The sequence below is a fragment of the Anser anser genome, assembly GCF_964211835.1.
Source record: "Anser anser genome assembly, chromosome: 10".
Classification (NCBI taxonomy): Eukaryota; Metazoa; Chordata; class Aves; order Anseriformes; family Anatidae; genus Anser; species Anser anser.
The window spans coordinates 7,134,712-7,151,794 of record NC_139730.1 but is presented as its reverse complement, the minus strand read 5'-3'; the positions used below and the strand labels follow the sequence as shown (position 1 = coordinate 7,151,794).

Sequence of the window (17,083 nt, the reverse complement as noted above, 5' to 3'; positions counted from 1 at the left end):
TAACACTTCTTCCAAGTCTAGGGCTCCAGGTAGCAACTGTGCATCAAGGCCATGTTCCCACCTGGACAAGCTTATCTGTCATGTGCTTTTGCTAGCGTACAGACCACACACCTTAGAGGGTCACCGCAGCACAGAAGCTAACCATAAAGGCTGACAACAGGAAAGAAAGGACAGGGAAGATTTTCCTAGTATTACTTTTAAGAGCAGGCAAGCATCATTCTGCATAATCATTAGTGCCAAAAAAACAAGTTACATCATTCAAGGGGTCTCCTCTCTTGGCATAAATTATCATATTAAAGGAGATAAAGGCATGAAGCATCATCTTATTCGCTCCCATCTGTCTACTCTATCTAGAACCTAAATTCCAAAATTGCTCAAATAGCCCCAACACTGTACACTAGAACTAAAAAGTCACGGAATGACACCAGCAACCTCCCGACACAGACTGGCTTTGAGGTGCCAAACACTTTGTCTTCCTCTTCCCCAGGGCTTGGGAAGAAGCTTGGAGAAACGGCAAGCAACAGAGGCTACACGTGGGCACGGCAGCGTTTCTGCAAGGCAGGCCTGCCACCCCCAGCCACCTCCTCCCCCTCTGTAAAGTCCAGTTCAGCTCTACAAAAACACCAGCTGGATGGAAGGCCAAACACACCCGAGATTTAACTTAGGTTACAGCGTGCATGGGCTTTGCCAAATTGATAACTTCTGCTCTGAAACCCCCAGGTGTGTGGCACTTCACCCACCCCACAGTGCAATACAAACATAAGTTTAGGAGAAACTGCAAATGCAACCAGCTCAAAGGATTAACAGCAAGTGAACCCTACAGTTCTTATATACACCATTCACTCCCTTTTCCCCTTACTTTCATGCACTTAATTTGAAATATCAACCTGTGCAGCATGGAGAGCAACAGACAGGATTCAGGGATGCTTTGAATAATACTAGTAATCTATTCCTTTACCTTTAAGTATAACATGCTTAACTAAAAAACAGATTAAGCAAAATTGGTTTGTTAGTTGGAACAAGGTCAGCTGATAAAAATAAACTGCAATCTTAACAGATTTTTCCTATCACGTTGCAACGACTTGAATACCTTGTTTCAGTATGTAAATGTGCGGAGGTCATGGCTGAGCCAGTGTTCAAATAAAAATTACTCCACGCCATCACACGTACCCCAGGCTCTTGTAACTCCACATGCAAATAAAAAGCAGCAAGTGTTTTCCCCCTCCGTTTCCCCCAGTGTTGCTGTCTCATGCACCCGTAGCTCCAGCAACCACACTACGGCCAAGCGGCTCAGTGCCTTTTAGAAGGATTAACTTCTTAAACAAGCACCGATGGCAAAGGGCCAGCCCCAGGCCAGCAAGATGAGCACAACGCGTGGGCCGAGGCAGGTGCAGGACAGGAGACTGAAAGACGCCCTTGCCGAGCTCACCTCCCCATCCACAACCCAGCTCGCGGCAGGGTCAGCCCTCAGTCTACCAGCCTGCACAAGGTTCGGTTTGCTTGCCGTGCATCATTCCTCACTAGATCTATGAGGGGAAAAAAACAAGAATTTGGTAACACGTGACTGGAAGGAAGATGGGAAGGAGCACAGCAGGAAGCACAAAGGGCATCCAGAGCAAAGTTTGACAACGTTCATGCCAGCTCATGGCATTGTCAGGATTTGAGGAATACCAAAAATCAACAGAGCATGCAAACTCTCCAGGCCCTGCCGCATTCAGCTTGCTCTTGCCCCACAAAGACGACAGTGAGTCGAGTCGAGATCCTCCAAGAGACGCACTATTTCTGCGGCTCAAAGACGCCTAGGGATGCTTGATGCAACAAAGCAGAACAACTTCGTTTTGCAACAGGCACCAGTTTAGCAGGAGATAACCCAATTTAACAAAAATTGTACAACTAACTTCATCCTTCCTTCCCTTCCTCTCCCAGCCCTGGGAAAAGCCACAAAATAAAAGTTACTGCTGCAGTAAGCAAACAGTAATAGCAACTTAACCACCTGATCTATTCTCCTTTCTCTTCCTCTCAGTTTTATTTTAAGAAAACCCATACAACCCCACAGAAGGGTCTCAGCATGGCAAAACGTTCTCGGCTTCACTAGACTGAACACAGATCGAATTTAGGATTAAAAGCAACTCACTATGTGTCTTAATCCAGCAATATCCAAAATCAAACCAAGCTGGTGGACTCGGCTAGCAGGACTTCACAATCTGAGCTGTGCCACACGCAATGCTGCAGAAAATAAAAGAATTCTTCCACATTATCTGCTTGTAACACAAGGGTAGAGGCAAGGAGCTGAACTGGAACACGCAAAATAGGTAGGGACAATTCCCTCATATTTTCAGTGGCATGCCAAATACTTCAAATTTCACAAGAAAAAGTCTGTCTTCTGTAACTCATCCCTACTCCATTTCACTTCATTCAAAGTGTGACCGACATTAGGAGGCCTGATCAAATTCCTTGCTTTATCCACGCTTGAATTAAGGCCTCGGCTCCGCAAGGGGAAAGCAGACCGAGTTACATGAGCTTTTCTTCCAGAGGACGTCAGCCGTAAGCACTGGTGCCAGGGCCACAGGTAGCACAGACAGACCCAGCGAGCTTCGGTTTGGTTACAAACAGAGGGGATTTGAGTTTTTGGTGACGCAGGTGATATTTACGCATCTCTAGTTAGACATGGTATATTAAACATATTAAAAAGTCCAGCCTATTCTGATCTGACAAATGGGAAGTTCTCCAAAAAATAAAACCAAATAAAAACTGAAAATAAAACCATGCTCAGCATGATTTTTCGGTTGCCTAGTGGTGATAAATAAGTTCCAAAACACGTACAGGTCAGATAGGCAATGCAAGCTCCTCACAAGGGCAGCGGCTGCCGTTACAAGATGGCTGCTGCAGGGGGAGCACCACGTCTGGCCAGGCCTCCACACCCATGAGGGTGAACCTTCACCAGACTTCTGGACAAGTGTGTTCTGGCTCTGTCCCCTGCCACACAGGCAGCACCAAAACACTTGTCTTGTAGCGTGTGCCCACACGCACACCCATCTCTGGCCTCGGTTCTGGCTGCCACCTCAAAATCTTCTCCGGCTCCAGGGATCTCCATCCGCACACCCTGGGGAGAGGAGCAGTTGACGCTCACCCAACCCTTCCCCAGGGAAGCAAATGGAAATCCAAATAGTTTCCTTCAAGGGCAACTGCCAGACCTCCATCTAGCTGGGAGAGGAGAGGGTGGACGGTGGGGGAAAGGCTTTGTTTTTGTCAGGAATCAACGGCCAGCCTCATGGGCAAGGAGGTCACGATGTCCATGGGCACCACTGAGACATGCCAACAGGGCAAGGGGAGGAAACGGCCACAATTAGCTTCAAAAGGGCTGCTACGGAGGTGATGTGGAAAAGCAGGGAAAAGAGCTACTAGATTTGCAAAGGACAGACTGACAAACCCGTGGCAGGAAGGAGGGTGAGGAAAAAAATAAATAAATCGGTGGCTTTGGTCAAGTGGGAGGAGTGAGCAGATCAGGGAAGAACTGGGGCAGGGAGAACCTGCGTGACTCAGCCAGGCGGCTGCACAGCAGGAGCTGGAAACTTCAACGCTTAAGAGCATGCACACGCAAATGCAATAATATTTTATAATCTTACAGCACTTTTAAAGCGCTCGAAGTGCTTCATATATATTAATGAAGCAGCAGTACCCACGAATCAGAAGTATAAGGAGGAGATACAGCAATCTCACTTAATGTTTAACTATGATAACTCGGGAAGCAAAAGGTACTCTTAAGTGGTCAGATATCCACACGTCTTTTCCAGTCCCAAAGAACCCTGGCACAATCCTGCAGCCAGACTGCATGGCAGTGAAAGAAGCCAGTGTTCAGGATTTGAATTCGGGCTCCTTTTTCAGCGTGTGACCTGATGCCTCGCGCGCTGCAGGCGTTCCCACTTCAGCTGTCTCTATCAGCCATGCCTTGTTCACCAGCCAGCCCTGATGCAGAGGTCATCTTACCAAAGTAACACCAACTTTTTATGGTTGTAAATTGGAATTTTGTGCTTGAATTGTCTATATGCCACCCATAGCATTACGGTTGCACAAATTCAGCAACTTCATCTTCAAGCTCATGTTTTACAACATGAATTTCCCTTAAAAATATCTATCTATATATTTAAATCACTTATTAGATCAACTAGAATTGCCAAGTTTCAACAAGCTACTCCACTTTCTCAGCTGCCTAATTTCAAATTCACCTTTACATATAAAAGGAGGCAAAAAGTCATCACTGCAAGTAAGTGAGATGTGATGCTTAACATCAAGGCTTACTCTGAGTACGCTTTACAATACCAGCTGAGGGCCAAGAATCATGAATTCACTCCATAACACAGGAGAATCAAGGAAGGAAAAGGAGGAAACCTAGCCAAAACTTGGAAATATGTATACCCCTGATTAATACAAGGCTACTAGGAAAACGCACATGTGAAGTCACACCTTGTTTAATACAGGGTAAAAGCCAAAGTCTACAAGAGCCAAATTGAGCTTATTCTGTGCAGTGGCAGACACTGAAATAGAGCAACATTACTCTTTCAACATTAATAAAACATGTTGTATACAGAGCATTTTTTCAGTCCTTGAATCCTTGCCAGCTCATAAGCTTTTCATGGGAACGTTGAAATGGATGTCGATCAGAGCCATACTCATATGAGTTTTACATTTTAACACCACTTTGAGGCGAGGGCTTTCCCTCAGCCCCTCTCACATCTGCAAATTTGTAATTTTTTGAACAGCCTGATGAGCTAAAGCTCAAAACACTCTCAGCCTGTGAAGATACATGAATTATGAACTGAAGTCAAGCCTTGAAAGCACTATGAACTCCTCCACCCACCAAACCAAAGTTCCTTGGAGGTAAAATTTTACATTTTCTATAATGAAAAACACTAGCTACTTGGTAAACAAAGTCAGAGGTCACCTTATTACCCAGAACACTACATTCTCTTTCTCCTCCCTCCCCATGCTCATCAGCATCTGCCTCTTCCAAGCCCTAAGCTTAATTTTTCATAAAGTTAACACTGATTCACAGAAATACAGTGAGCTTGGAAGTGCTGGCATCCAGACAAGTGCTTGATCATTTTGTTGTTGCATCTAATGGGATAGTTTGAACTTAAACCGAGTTGAAAAACTTTATAAAGACAAAGGGGCTTCTTGTTTTCCTTTCTAGCACACCAATTAAATACAACAGACTAGCATGGAAACTTCTCTACAGTGTTAGGATCTTGGAACTACTCCCACCCTCTAGCCCTCTACAAGACGTTTTGCAGCATGCTATCTGCTACTTTACCCTTTCCAGTTTAAAGGTTTTGATTTGGACTCAAGCTGTATCAAGCCAAATGGGGTGGCAAAGTTCTGCTGCACTATATATATATATCCATTATATATATCCATCCTATCATTGACACAAATTTTAAGAGGTATGAACTTGGTGTACAACACCTTAACTTCAATAAAGGGGGCAAAAAGTGAACAGCCTACGTTCAAGTAGGTCTGTCTCTCAGGTCCCTGGGCTGGGAACATCAGTTCTTTTGTATACCAACCTTGTTTATGTTTATTTAAATAATGACAAATATTAGTTTTAAATTTATATTCATTGCCTTATAAGATGTCTCCAATCCTATCAGGATAAAAAGCTTATACTAAACAAAACTGTTTGTTTATACTACTGGTACATCTAATAGGAAATACTTAGAATCCCACATGTTCAAAGCAGGACAAAAAGCACAGCCTCTCTCGCTGCAAAGGGCTGCTGTCTCTGGCTACCCAGGGGCCAGAAGGGCCACATGCAGGTCACAAGGCTTGGAAACACAAGTTGAGAGAAGCTGCTTTGCAGAACTACGGAGTCCACCGAAAAAGTCACATCCATACTGAAGCCTGCAGAGAAAAAGCAAAACAAAACCAAAAACACCCCGCGCTTTGGCAGGGGTGCAATGGCTACAAACGTGGGAGAATTAAGGAAGGAAAAAGGAGGAAAGCTAGCCAGAACCCAGAAATACATACGCTCCTGGTTAATACCAGGCTACGAGGAACAAGCAGATGTGAAGTCACGCCTTGTTTCATTCAGGGCTAAAGCAAAGGACTACAGCAAGCAATCAAGCTCACTTGGTGCAATGAGAAATGCTGAAATAAGAGTTTAAAGACAGCAAGACGACCACCGCAAGTCTTTCCATATACTATTTGTTATTCACCACTCCCTTATTAAGCAAAGTCCAAAACAAGGATATTTATTCTGCTATTCTTATTATTCCTTTACATCTACAAACACATAGAAATCAAAGGTTTAGTAACTGTAGAGAGCCCGGTGCCTAGGTGCATGTTGATTTCTGGTAGACTCAGCTGAGTGGGACCTACAAAAACTAGCAGGAAAATTTGGGGATTTTTGCACGTTAGACAGATAATCGTAAAGTAAATTTTAAGATGTGGATAGATAACAAAACCCTGTATCTATTATCAATAACTGCTCCCACCAATAGCTACTCGGCAAAACCTGTCAGGGCACAGCACATCCTTACGTACATGAGCAGGAGGAGAGGTCACTTGCAGTATGCAGCCAGACCCAAAGGTGCCTGAGTTGCGTGGGTACCGCAGCTTACCTCAACAGCTCCAACACAGCAATATCACAACTTTTAATCTTAGAATAAAGAAAAGGGTGTTCAATAAAGCTGAAAATGAGTTTTAATGCTACGTTGAAATAATCTCTCATGCACAAACCAGTTACCGATGTAGGCGCTCAAGAAGGAAGCAAAGACAGAGCATTGGCCTTCAAAACGTCCCGCGCTCTCTGCCCTTCTTTTGAAGCACATTAAATATATGTTTCTATAAAGGCATTTCTGTGTATCCAGGCCCTGTATTTTGCCTCATACTGATTTTGTACTCTGGATCAGGACTGCTCTTACACTCTGTGCAAAAACAAGCAGAGCAAAGCTCTCCCTATAGTTGATGCTCCTCTGTGCTAGGACCACAAGCAGAAATTGCACGAGAGAAATACTTAAAATCGTGGGTACTTAGAGAAATTTCCTCCACACATTTTATACACCCTCTTGCCTAGTGACTGAGCCAACTCTCCTCTCTACCTGTAAACTGCAGAAGCATTTCCCCGGTTTGTAGATGAACGACAGCACGTCAGTTTTTGAAGGGGGAAGGAGGAGAAAGGCAGCACTCAAAACTCCAAGGATTATTTACGAATAAGCTGGAGCCCTATAAACTTGGCTATTGAAGAAAGATAATCTTCTCTAGCTTATGCCAAGTGGGTCAGACAGAGGAAGAATCTCAGAGATCTTCAAAGTCAAAGCAGATGGGGAAGTGAATAAGTGCCTATGTGAGCAAAGAGGAAACAAGCTTCTGTTCATTTTAGCTTGTTCCAGAGGTTCAGTTTTCTACGGACCGTCAAAAAAGGCAATCATTTAACTGACACGAATAGAAAAAGCTCACTTCTGTAACAAATACTGGGAGAACTGCACAGTAGTTTCTTAATTATTGCTATCTGTGCAAAAAAAATCCCAGTGTCTGCAGATTGAGAACTTTGCCCAGCTGGGCGGTTGGAAGACAGGTAAAGTGGGGGAGACGTGCTAAGAGGCAGAGGCTGTGTGAAATGCTCTTTCCTTTGTGAAAGAGGCAAAAATTCTCTTAGAATTATCATGAATGCTTCAGTATCGTTGATATAAATATTTATGTGGCTGTAAAGTAAGCTACAATTAAAGCATTTTTAAAAATTAACACACGCTTATAGCCATTTTTTTTCCCCTTTGAAATTAAAAAAAGAAATAAAAGCAACAGTCCACACATGCCACAGAAAGAACATACATTGCATTCCTTAAGAAGCTCAAGCTGACCTCTTGGTCCTTTCTCAGGCTTTACATCGCTAGACAAGATCTGGGCCAAGACCATTTCCATACCCAGGGATGCATCTCTGTCTCAGGCTAACCTCATAATTCAAGTGGTGAAACCTAAAACCAACTAATCTCTCCCATGGTTGTGCTTGTGGGGCTGGGAAACCCTCCATCTGCCTCAGCAAAATAAAAAGACCACTGGATGCAAAATAAACAGCACATTAACCACACAATAGCCCCTCTAGTCAATGTGTTTCATGCCACCCACCAAGGGCAAACAATTTTCTATCAGATCTGTCCCCCCCAAAAAAAGATGTTTCATACTTCGAAGAAAGAGTGCTTGTGCAAGCCGACAACATGCAACTTCTTTTGGCTCTGTACCAAGGAAGGACTCCCTTCCTCTCCGCATTCCTCAGAGTTTTGCAAGCTTTCTGGAGTCAGAAGAACCCTGAAGGAGCACAGAAATATAATTTACCACGTTGCTTTTTTACCAGCCACTTTTGAACTGACAGTGCTGCAAACAGTGGAAGAAGAAAGAGTTTTTAGTGGTATAATTTGGTGGGGAGACAGAGAGAGCCAAGGGCACACTGAGGAGATGCTGGTTTTCCAGAGAAAACCTCTGAGAGTAACAGGCATCCTTCCTCCACTTATACAGGAGGTGGCTGTGACCTACATCAGGGATTGCACTGGTGTCTCCATGAGTGCATTTTAACCATGACTGCTGCTGGGAGAGCCAGAGCTGGAAAACTAGCAAGAAAACTCCCCAGAAGAGGCACCAGCAAATTCTGGATACACGTCTTCACTTACGCAAACTCCAGTGATTTTCAGATATTCAGGCTGGCTTGTCTGGAGCACGGACAAAACAAGAACAGGGATATGAATTCCTTGCTCAGCTGTGTGTTCATACCTCCAGAGATCTGCTAAGATTAGAACTGTGACGGGCTTATGTGTAAGGGTGGGCACTTCAAAGTGAAGTTTATCATTTTTTATTTATTTTTTTTTACTATTATCAGTTATCATCACAAGCCAAAAAGTTAACCATCTTGCTTTAAATAACTTCTTACCATGACAGCTACACTTGTTAGCAAAGGTGTCATTCTGATAGCAACTTTACATGTTTTAAGACAAAAATCAAGGATTCACCCATACCTTTCTGCCCCATCTAAATAAACAAATATTAAACTTGAAGCAAACGTGAAGTTACATTTGCTGTAAATCAGGCTTTTTCTCTGTGCTATGATATAGAGGGGGGGAAAAAAAAGTACAAGTTAACAGAAACATCAACATTTTAATAGCATCTCCACAAAGATTTTCTCTTCTGTACGGCACATGCATTTGACCTAGGTCAACGCAGCAGGGCAGGGAGCTGAAAAGGGATCACCTGATGAAACCATAACACTCTCCCTCCGAACTGCACTGCAGGAATCACAGCCGAGCACCCCGACCGCAGCACGCACAGTTAGAGCCTTCTCGAACAGCACACAGTCCGTGTCAGCAGAGCAGCGCTCATGCAAAACTCAATTAAAATAAAGGAGCGATGATCCTTCGGAAAGCGTAGGGCTTCACCAGGCTTCCACTGTACCAAACAAAGACCATCTGAGATATTAGAACTGCTGCAAAAAAAAAAAATTATTAAATCAAAAGGAGGAAAACAGTGTCAGCCTCGTGCGCATTTCGTTGCTGAATAATGACAGTGTTTACCTTTCCAGCATAAAGCATTACTGCTCTGGACCCAACTTTAAAGCAGAGTACACGACAGAATTAATTACGTCCTTTCCTCTTAACTACCATTCCCCGGGTTATTTATTAGCCAGCTCTGCATATATTCATAGATGTGTCTAATATACAAAGTTAAAAGGCTCTGCTCCTCGGCTGGCTTTAGAACCGCTGCCCAAACGCTCGCCTGCTTGGCGCAGCCTGCTCCCCGGAGCGGCAGCGTCAACGCGGCCCCGGGCTGCAGCCGGGTCACCCCCAGGCTGCCTGGCAGAGGCCACAGGCAGGTGGAGGAGACGCAGGGGAACCACAAACACGCTGCAACAAGCACACGTGTCCACGTCCTAGGAGTGAGGCGTCGCTAGATCCCATGCACGCCCTCCCAGCCCCAAGCAAGCAGTGGTGCTGATGGAAGAAGTCAGAAACCAGGAGTTTTCCTGCATGAACGCCTTCCCCACGCAGGAGGAACACCGGGCTCACTGCACCCTCCTTGTTCTGACAGCAATGAGAGAGGCAGGGCCATGGCACGAAGGTCAGGAGCTGCTGCTCCTGCACCCGGAGGAGCGGGGCCAGCCCTGAGCACAGAACACAGCTCTGAAGTAAGAGCCCACCCCTCCTGCTGGTGGGCTTTTCAAAGAGTTTCACCTCACCCTTCGCCTTCCAGCAAGACCAACTCAAAGGCGCAAAGAGCACGTGAGGAGCCGAGCTCTTTCAGACGTGCACGGCTCTGCTGAGGTATTTTCTGCGGACTGAAGAAACGCGGAGGATGCCAGCATGGCCAGCACCAGCCAGGTCGTACGGCCCATTCCTGCCTGCGGCTTACCAGCCGCCTGGCAGAGCACCCAGCAGGACTGCAGGGCCCACCTTAGTGCAGACCCCGCAGCTGGGAGGCCACCGGCCAGGGTCTGTGCGTCTCTGGAGAAGGCGAAAGCCACGCCACGTGAGACACCAGGAGTTCCTGGCACAGGAACGGCAAACAGATCCATTCGGGGAACTTAGCTAAATGGAAAACCAAGGGGAATCCAAGAGCCTCGCTCGAGTTTTCCCTTTTGCTAACCAAGTTTTTTAGAGCAACGCACACCAGGGAGAAGCAGACTGAAGCAAACTCCTGGGTTAGGACCGGATTAACTTCACTTCATTGAGGTCCGTGATCTCGAGGGGCCGAGGCCAGCAGCTTACGGGCTGAGCAGCCACTGGAAGCAGATGAAAAGGGAGAGCGGGTGGGTACAGCCAGGGACCCGGCGGCACAGAACAGGGAGAAAGGAAAAGCCTTTCACAGGCACTTCTGTACTTGTTAGCATAGATGCTAGGATGCTCTATTCCCGTCTCAGTGCTGCTGTCACCATTTGGCCCCATCCAGGATTACGAGCAACTCCAGCTAAGACATCGGAGAAGCTGTGTATCTGTAGGTGAGCTTGTTGCCTTATGTCAGGGATCCACCAAATCTCTCCATCACAAAGAAAGGAAAAAACAGGACATTTTGGCACAGCAGCACACTGTTGGCCATCGCACAGACCACTACTGGGCTATTTAACAGCACAGGAGCAAGATTTGCGAGGGTATTCAGAAAAACACATCTCAAGCTTTCTGTGATTTGTCCTCACCGTCAAAAACTGCTGCCTAGAACTATTGAGGGAACAAGTGAACAGAAAGAGATGGAGGAGAAGTGACTGCAGATCTGGAAATACTAAGACTTCAGTTTCCTAACAAAATGACGTTAAGAAATACCAATAAAACAGGTTGGCTTCCAAAAAAAAGAGAAACTTTAAAAAAAAACACAAACTTTTATAAATCGGTAAGATGATGCAGTAATATGCAGATGAAAGCTGTATTTCATTATTCTGCACCATGTCCACTTCATTTGATTAAATTAATAAATGAGGTCCTTATGTCATACTACAGGCATTACCCTACTTTTGTTTACTACATCTTTCTAGCCCTAACCACAGCACATGCAGTGCAGCTGGCTGGCAGCTTACAATTACAACACAACATGCAGAAGTAGTTAGATAGGGGAAGTGATTCTAAAAAAGACCCACAAAAAAAAAGTCTTGCTTCACTTACCTAAGCAAAGTTGTCATTTGAGAGTCTTCCAGTACTAAAATCCAAGAAAACGGGTCTGAAACAACACAGAAAAGTGTAAAATTTTAGTAAAGAAAAAAAAAGAAAATGCAAGATTTTAGTAAGCTCTCATTTACTTTTTTGTCCTTGGGACATGAAGTCAGTGATCTAAAGAAGAAGGAGTACATTCGCTACATCACACTGCATTTCAGACAGTAATTTGTAAGCAAAAGCTGCTAATCAGGGAGCAAATGTATCAGAAACAACAGGACAGATTTTCCACCGGTGCTGCCAGTATTACACCAATGCAGCTCCTCAGATGTCAGTCATGTCGGACTGCGTTAAAACTGGTGTTATCTGGCAGACAAGTCGGGCCTAAGGCAATTAGCCAAGCCGCCCCATTTAGATTTTCGGTCATTTGTTCCTCTGTTTGCTGCGTGTTGCTGGATGCCCAGGCTGTGGGGTGGGAAGCCAGGAGGCATCTCCCACCCTCGTAGGGCTGAAGGTGGCAGGAACCAAAAGCGTGGCTCATTAAAAATATCCCAACAATGCCAGGGCTTAATTGCAAAAGCCTGGGGCAGCACGGCACAGACCAATATGAAGAAAGCTGCGATGTGCAAGAATGTACCCCAGGCATAGAAATCAGACGGCTCGGAAGCGGAGGGCAGTGAGAGCATGTGGGCACTACCAGGTCCCCTCGCAATCACTGCTGCACGAAAATGCACTCAAGGCTTGTTCAGACTCATGAACTCAGACTTAAAAAACAAAGCAAAAAAAAAAAAAGCCTAGCTGAATATGGATGACTACAGGCCTCCAAATCAAAGAGGGAGTTGATGACTATTTAAGAGGAAGAAGTCTTTGCTTGTTCCAAGATTAAAAACTTATAATTCTGGCCCCGGCTGAAGCACCATCATTCACCAATCTGGTACAATTTCGTCGGGCTGATCCTGCGCTCAGACAGACAGGCCATTATCAAGAGTTCCTCTATTCATTTCGCTTCCTGTTAGCCAGTGAAAGCCCCTTTTATATGTGCTCCTAGAGAGGCTGTTAAAGCCAGGGAAGACTTTCCGATGCAGAAGATAAGGTAGTTGGATTTATTCAGGGGAGGAGGAAGGGAAGCTGTACGGGCTGATTACAGCTGTTCCAAAGCAAGAAAAGTGGAGGTTTGCAGGAGAGAGGTAGAAGACGATGGATTTCTTATTAATAAGCATTACGCCAAGAGCATTGTTGTTAGAGTTCGCCATTACCTCTCCTGATATTCAACTACAGGATCAGGATTTTATTTTGTTTAAAGTTCGCATCACCAAGCATGCACGTAGTTGAATAAATCAAAAATAAATAAACGGACAAGGGAGAACAGGATATTTTTAAGAGATTGAGCAAATAAAAAAATAAATTAAAAAATTCAAACAATTCCCAAGACCAATAGGATAAAGTAGCCAGAGTCAGAGGGAAGACACTGTCTAGGAAATGCTCTCCAGATTAAGACAGTTCATGAGCAATTTTCAGGGTCAGGTCCTGTTCTCTTTGCAGACATGAGCGCTCAGACTTCAGTGTAGCAGGATGGTGATTTCCACATTACTTAACATGTGTCAGCAATTTTAAACAGTTGCTTTGCAGATTCCCAGAGCTAACCAAACAAACCCCACCACTGAGAGCCTGGTATAGTACTTGGCTGATGAAAAGCTGCCTGGAAACCCTATCAAGATGCTGAAAAACATTCCCCCTATTAATGTTCAAACAATCCGGTACAGTTACAATTGTTTTAAAACGTAAAAAGATGGAAAAGCAAACAAAAAACACATTTCTCAAGTTTTGAGCGGTCAAGCTAAAGAAGCAAACCTCTACCAAAAGTCAGGGCTAAGAATGATGGTTGCAGGGGCAAAGCCTGCCTCTTCCTTCCCCTCTCCCAGACTATTCTTCTCCAAAATAGCTTGCAAAATAAACAAGAATCAAAACACCCACAGCAGAAAATAGCATGCAGCTTCAGAAGAAACCAACTCGGCTGTCCTTCATTACTTCATTCATTCCAAATGGACATCAAGTTGTTAACCTCTTAAAACATTAAATGAAATTAACGCAAGCAAAAATAATGAAATGTTTTACTACACTTTTATATGGGCAGGAAGATGTAAAACACAAGGCGATGCCTTTTGTTTGTTTGTTTTTAAAACAGGCACCAATTTGAATCAGACAGGGAGGGAGGGTAGTACAAACCTCCAAAAGGCAGCAAGAAGGAATAAGCACAGCTGGCGTGACAGAAACCCAGCAGAGATGGTCCACGGGTCCCCACGGGGAGGGTACGGTAGGCATATACATAAAAAGGGACAAGGCTGCCAAATCTCCTCTTGCACACCAAAGCAGACTGCACGACAGTAGTGGGCTCAAAATGCCGTGGAGGTTCCTGTTGTCTCCTTCGGGACATCTCTCCCAGTCCCAGCAAAGACCACTTCCACCAGCACCCCTCGCTCCCATCCCCACCGCAAGCAAAAAAACAGAGACACAACAAAACCCGGAGCCCGTCTCGATCCGTTTTCTCCTTGCAGCTATTACTAACCTCCTGCATGACTTCAGCACAAAGCATACAGCCCCTGGAGCCTGCTCCGCGCTCAGGTAATTTCTCCGTGACAGAGCAAGGACCATGGAGCCAGGCGACAACAGCGGCTTCCAGCCCAGCCACCGGCAGGCCGCTCGTCAAACCTCAGCTGGGGCTCACCCTCCTCGTGCCGGGCCGAGGCACAGATATCGCCTGCTGCAATCACCAACTTCAGTCGCGAGCTAGTTGCCAAACGCTCAGATTTAGCGGGGATTTCACAAAAAGCTGCCAAATCTCAGATCCCCCCCCACAGCAAGTGGGAGTAACACCGCTTACCCATCTGCAGGCGCTCTCTGCATCACAACGTCCGAGGAGCTAATACGCTGTTATAAACATACAATGCACAAAAGCAGTTGTTCTTATTACTTAATTTGCAGTTTAACACCATTAATAAGGGTGAGTTTATCAAAACACAAAGGGTGTTGCCTATGGTGGGAATGTCGTAATAGGATGACAAGACACAGCCTGCTCGTTCTGCACGTTTTGTAAGATTGTTGGGCCTTTCCTGTCACAAAACAACCCTTGTTGCACCAATATTTAATTAAAAACAAGAGAAGAAAGTGCACCCAAACCTTTCCACTAGTTTTCAAGTCCAAGGAGTCCAACTCACAGGCAATTTGGAGCTGATGAACCAGTGATACTCATCGCGTTACAAGGAAATGAAAAGGCACAGACTAGATGGCTCCCTGGTCACAACAGGAAAAAAAAGTCACAATAAGACCAGTGCACACTGTCACTTATCTGGACGCAGCTAATCTGCCCTCAGTTAAAATATGACTTCACGCATGTGACAGTTTCAGGAAACCCAAAGCCGAACAGCTTTGCTGGGCTCTGATGTGTGACCTGCTGGTCTTCTGCAAATCCAAGATTGGTTGTTGTCATGTGCTTTGGGGTTTTTCTGGAGAACCCAAACAAATGCTCTCACTTCTAGAGACCAAGCTATGGGTTTTTTCCTCCTTTACAGGCCTGGATATGGATGCACAGCTGTCTAATTTCTAGCCTCTGTACCGTTAACAGTTATACTTGGAATAGCTGTGGCTGAAGGAAGCAGAAGATTTCAACAGCAGCTTCTTTGTCGCTCCAAGGATCTGCTCCACCACACAAGCCTGCAATTCCAACGCTCTTGATATGTTGTGAACACGGACGCTTACCAGCAGCCGTGCTCAGCACGACCACCTGCATTTCCCGACGCGCGTTCAGTCTGCTAAAGGAGTCTGTAAGCAAAGCTCAGAGACAAGTCAAAGAAACCCCAAAATCAGAAAGCAAACCCAGCAGATTCAGCTGCGGCTTCCCAAACTTCTGATGCTCTGAAAGTAAGGACTGTCCCTCTCGCCTGCCGAGAGGAGCTGTAGCACACGCTCGCTGCTGCCAGGAGGGTGAGAGGGCCGCCAAGGCATGCACAGAAGGTTTGTGTGCACACAGAATAAACAGCCTCTGCTAAACTCCTGTAACCAATTACCAACTATTCTCCACAGAGAATACAGCATCTCCTGGCTGCTTACCTAATCCTCAGCCCCTCCTCGAGCTGGCTTTCAATTCCTAAGTCTTCCACTTCGCTTCAGAAGCGAAAGATGAATGAAGCTGATTCACCAGACATCCTGGCTGAAAAGGCAAATAAAGGTGCTGCAAAGGCAGTCACTGCTGGGCAGTGGATTAGCAGCAGGGAGCTGTACCGGCACCAAACACCAGCACAGGTGAGCAGCCCCACTAAACGTACCCGAAGGGCCCTCAGCAAGGCTCCCCCCAAATCTGATCGGGGTCTGCATGCCAGGAGCGGACCTGACCCGAAACACGACTGGGGACTTTCTCTGCTCAGCATCCCAGCGCTAAGCTACCCCGTGATGCTAAGCAGATGCATCTTGAACATGCTGCTTCCTCTCATGTAAGGAGGGAAGACGAGGAAAAAAATAAAAAGTCAGAAATAGTACTTATCAGAAAAAAGCAAATATTTTAAAAAGTACTGCTACTGTTTGTAGAAAGGCCTGGAAAATAGATACAGCTGAAGTTCCCTTAAACACGTGCTCGGTTTTTAAGCTGCATACCAGTCAGCCTGACAAATGGGCTTAGCTGGGATTGCTCGGACGAAGCCGAGGGTCCCGCGCCCCCTCCCCTTCTCCTAAGTAAGCGAGCGAGAGTTTCTGCCAAAGACACTGGTGTGCGAGATTTTAACATTCCCCCTTTCCATAAACAGTCATACATCAAGCTCTAAAAATTCGCTTCACAGAAACATTTGCGCTAGTAAAACTCAATTATTCTAATACTTGTATGACACATGTAGGAGGGGTGCATAAAAAGGTTATGGTGAGCTCATTTAAGAATTTAAACAAGTGCTTGATAAAAAGTTTTTGAATTATTCACTCAGCTCCACGATTAAATCAGGCTTCCAGAGGAGCCTTTGAACAACAGCACAGAAGAAGCTGTATTTGTAACAGGAGGGCGGCAGTGAAGCGATCACGGTGCCTCTCGGGGAGAGCCATTCGTAATTGCAGAGGTAAGCACACAGCGCCCCGCGGGATGGACCAGACACCTGGAGAACTTAGACTTCTCCCTTTCTCAACCATTCTGTTATGTCCCCAGGGCTCTGGGGCCAAGGCAGCTGAAGACATCAGTTCATCTCCCAGTGATGAACTTCCACGGTAAGGTTACACACAGCTCTGCAACTCTCTGTCCGTGAGCTCCCTGCACACAAACTGATTTTTTCCAAGCCTCCAAGCCCCCTCGCAATACTGACCATTTCTAGAGAGAGGGAAAGCTGGGGACTTGGAAGAGCTAAGGCAAGTGGTGCTCCACTTATCTCATCCACACGGCCTTTACCAACCTGCTTCCTTTCTTCCATTCCTTTTTCTTCCACATCACAGGC

At 45.6% G+C, this 17,083-nt stretch overlaps 1 protein-coding gene across 9 annotated transcripts in view; it reads right to left on the bottom strand.

Annotated features, from left to right (window-relative positions):
* AKAP13 (A-kinase anchoring protein 13) overlaps positions 1-17,083 on the bottom strand; it is a 218,535-nt gene that overhangs the window by 186,970 nt on the left and 14,482 nt on the right. For all 9 annotated transcript variants that reach the window (XM_083850425.1, XM_083850427.1, XM_083850428.1 and 6 more), the window contains exon 2: positions 11,631-11,685. The gene's annotated coding sequence lies outside the window, so the exon portion shown is untranslated. The remainder of the gene's footprint in view (positions 1-11,630; positions 11,686-17,083) is intronic.